Source organism: Bicyclus anynana, chromosome 8 (genome assembly GCF_947172395.1).
Source record: "Bicyclus anynana chromosome 8, ilBicAnyn1.1, whole genome shotgun sequence".
Lineage (NCBI taxonomy): Eukaryota > Metazoa > Arthropoda > Insecta > Lepidoptera > Nymphalidae > Bicyclus > Bicyclus anynana.
In genome coordinates, this window is record NC_069090.1 from 14,852,480 (window position 1) to 14,856,674 (window position 4,195).

A 4,195-nucleotide genomic window follows, 5' to 3' on the forward strand; every position below is an offset into this window, starting at 1 on the left:
TACATACAGCCCCACGGTCATTGCTTGTACAATAGACAGAAATAAATTAATTTATATTAATTATTTTCTGAAGGCGAACTTTTAGAGTATCCATCCATACTAAAATTATGTGCAAAAAAGTAGCTGAGTAGCCATAAAAGGAAATAACATGAAAAACTTACATTTTTGTTTTAATCAATGAACATACTTTTTTTAATATTTATGTAAAAAATATCGAAAAAAAATATCTAAAAGGATATATTTGTTTCGACCGTGACAGGACTCGAACCTGCAATCTTCGGATCCGAAGTCCGACGCCTTATCCATTAGGCCACACGGTCGCTGCTAGTGATTGCGAAATAGGTCAACGGATGCCGCGCAGGCACTAGCTATACGTCATAGATTACGTCAGAGGTTATTCACCTCATAGTTATAACCTTCGAGGCAACGTCGTGATAAAGGAAAATAATTATGTACATACTCATACATACATACAATCAGTAATGCTATTTGATAACAAACAAGTACATATTTCTTTCTATATTTTTTTTATTCAAGTCTTTATTTCTCGAGTCAACTGTTTGAATTGTTGTTCTTACTTTAGTTGGTACAAATTTTCTTTAAACCTAGTATGAAATTACGGAGCGATTAGTCCGTCTTTCTTAGGTACCTACTTATTTCCTACTGTCTTAATTTTATTTATTACTTTTACATACAAATAAAGAGCAATATAATATTGTTAAAATATAACCAACCAAGCACAGTCGGCCCAGTCCGACTGTGCTTGGTTGGTTTTATTTTAACAAGGGACGGAGGGTTCCGTACCATCATTTATAAAAACGAGTAAAAAACTCGCGTTTTGTATAAAATAACTATAATGCCTACTCTAGTTATAGTCCTTGTGCACGCAACAGGGAGTGCTCAAAGTCAGTTTACCATTAACATACTTATAAACCGTCGCGCAACCCCTAAATAGTTTAAAAATAAACAAAATCCATTCATTTTAAAAAGGTTATATTAATTGGAACCCACTATTCAAATTGAACGTAACTGGCATTATCATCATGTATTGTTTTTGTTTTTTTTTTTTAAGAATAGTCGCCTTAGCTTTTAAATATGCCCATTAAACCCATTCCCCTCCAACTAGTCGGGAAAGACTGTATTAGGAGTGGGTACGACAATTGTCCAACGGGACGGAGATCGAACCACCACCCCTTGATAATGAGTCCGACCGCTCTTACCGTTGAGGCTTGAGCTATTGAGGTTTATGGACCTCCAAACAGCCGCGCTGTTTGGAGGTCCATAAACCTCCAAACAGCGCCAAGCGCCTTACTCTTTGTTACCCACTGGCTGTCATCGGTCCATCTATAGAATCACTTCTGCTTCATGACTCGTCACTATATCGATGACTTTAGTTCTTCTGAGGATTTCTCGTCATTAAAACATGGAATGTTTGTCATTAACATATTAGCCGATTGACATCCACTACAGGACAAAGGCGTTTTGTTGGGACTTCTAAACACCACGATCCTGAGCCACTTGCATCCTTATGAGGAGTCGACCAACACTTTATAGTGCAGCTTTTCGAACTATTGCTACATCAGCCTCGCGACTCGTTGAGCTATGTCGGTGACTTTGATTCTTCTGCGGATATCCTCATTTCTGATTCGATCGTTGCTACTATTATACTCTGATCCTAGCATAGCTCGTTTTATCGCTGGCTATGTGACTCTCTGCCTTCTTATGCAAATGTGTGTGCTTAACCCCAATTAATGAAATGATTACATTATAACCATTAAAACAAATCGAACTAATTAAATTAGGACATGCTATCTCTATATAAATTTCTCAAACGGATATGATGATAACGGTTTATGCATATATTTATACAAACAGATAATTTTTAATCCGGTCAAATCGTATTATCCTAAAAGTGTGATAATTCATACAATAAGTAAAAAAAAAACATTCCAAAACATTTATTTATTGCATTAAGGAACTAGGGTTGCATAGATACCAGTAGGTAATAATAATAAAAAAATAATTAAAGTACAAACAAATCTCTATAAATTGATATTGATCTCAAGATAATTAATTATATTCTTACAAAAATTTAATTATGTAATAATACAATACCTAAATAGATTTTTGACAGGCTAATAAAGTAATCGGTCTTACTTAAAAATAATTAATTTCTCTAAAAACGAAAAAGTCTGGAAGCATTTTTCGTACAAAACTTAATTAAATTGCAATGTTTATTTTTATACAAATAATAATTTTATTATGCATAAATAAATAAATACGGGAGACGCGAAGCGATACAGTAAGTAGTCTTTATTTTAAGAAAGTTTAATATCGCAAAAGGAGGGATAAAATTTCATAACAGAAACGGACGTTTGGATATGCATGCACCTCGATACTCCTCCTCCTTCGGTATCCCGGCAACCTCCCTAGAAATACCAGGCTCTCATAAACAAAAGGAACTACACGATAACAAACGAAATGCATCATTGCGCAGGTCACTTCCGATGTTTTGGAATTCTAATTCTTAAATTCCTTCAAATACGTACCATATTTGTATAAAGTTACAGAAGTAGGATGTACTCTTGTGCCCATAAATCAATGAAACTTTTGGTGTATCGCGATAAGGCCTATATTCCGATGTAGAATCCTCGACAGTCTGGTTTGTTCCAGGTAACTCTATATGATTCCTTGTTCCCTAGTAGATTGTTATGTAACTCCGTTCCGTAGTCGTCACGGTAACGATTGTTCGGTTCCCTTCCACGTTTGTTGCGTAGAGGGAACTCATAAAATGAATGATTTCCTTCGTTCATTTCTTGAGTGAAGTTATTCTTTTATGCCTAGTAGAAAGTGAGTTTCCTAAAACATCTTAAGATAATAATAATAGTTCATTCGACGAATAAAATATAAACCTTTTAACAAAAAAATTCAACTGACTTTATGTGCAAGTTGTAAACAAATCAAGTACTAGACCCTTTTAACAAACAAATAAGTAATCGAATGGGGTCAACGACCGTGTGTAAGTAACATATTTAACTAATCACACTACCATTTGGGTCACAACGGCCTAATGGAGTCCAGTATTTGTAGTTTGTTTGCCCCAAATTTTGATGCAGGGTTAACTGCCCTTAGAACAATGGAGTTATGTTACTATTTAGGACGTGTTTGAAAAATTCTTGAATAAATATAGGGTTATGTTAGATAGGGTTAATGAAAACCAACATTTCGATGCAGGGTTAACTGCCCTAGAATAATGATGATAGCTTACTAATATTTGAAACGTGTGTGAAAAATGTTGGAGAAATATTATAAGAATTATAGATAACTATAAATTATAGATAATTAACAGCATTTGCAATAAATGGCCCACAATCCAGGGCTAACTTAGAACAATGTTTATGTATCTCATATTTTGGACGCATTATAGATAGCTAGCTCTTAGATAAATGAGCATACAATACGTGTATGTATCAGATAAAGAAGCGTCTAAAAAATGTCGGGAATAAATATGGGAGTCATAGATGACTGAATAGGGTTAATGAAGGGGTTAATTTCTATACTACTTACCCCACATTTCAAGAAAGGGTTAACTCTTAGAACAATGTACACACGAGCTACATACCTAAGACAAAATCGGGACGCGTCAAAAAAATCTTGGGGATAAATATCGGAGTGATGGATGACTTAGCTGGAAAGGATTAATGAAAACGTATATTTGCAGTACTTCGCCCCATTTTTATGACAGGGTTAAGTGGTTGGTGAGATAATTCGGGACGCCTGCTTAAATCGGATATAGGGAATACAAGGATGATGAATGACATTCTGACAAAATTTAGGAAACCATTTTTGTTTTTTTATTTATTTTGTTGTATACTAACAGAACTTCGCAGTTTCATCACTGCGCGTACATCACTGATCGCGTTGGGAAAAATATAGTCTCGCTGATAATATAGATTTGCATTCATGGAAGAATTTTTAAACTCAGTTTTTAAACGCTTTTACGCCAATACCTACCAGTATTGGCGTAAAAGCGTTTAAAAACTATATAACACTGAAAGAATTTTTCAAATCGGTTCAGTAGTTTCTGAGCCTATTCAATGCAAACAAACGAAGAAACAATCAAATCTTTCCTCTTTATAATAATAGTTTTATTTTAATATCAATTTATAGAAAAAAATTGTAAGCCATTCTTTAA

General features: G+C 34.4%; 1 non-coding gene across 1 annotated transcript; it reads right to left on the reverse strand.

Annotated features, from left to right (window-relative positions):
- Positions 1-247: 247 nt before the first annotated feature.
- On the reverse strand, positions 248-320 carry Trnar-ucg (transfer RNA arginine (anticodon UCG)). The gene has a single exon. It is a non-coding gene; the product is annotated as a tRNA-Arg (tRNA).
- Positions 321-4,195: the final 3,875 nt, after the last annotated feature.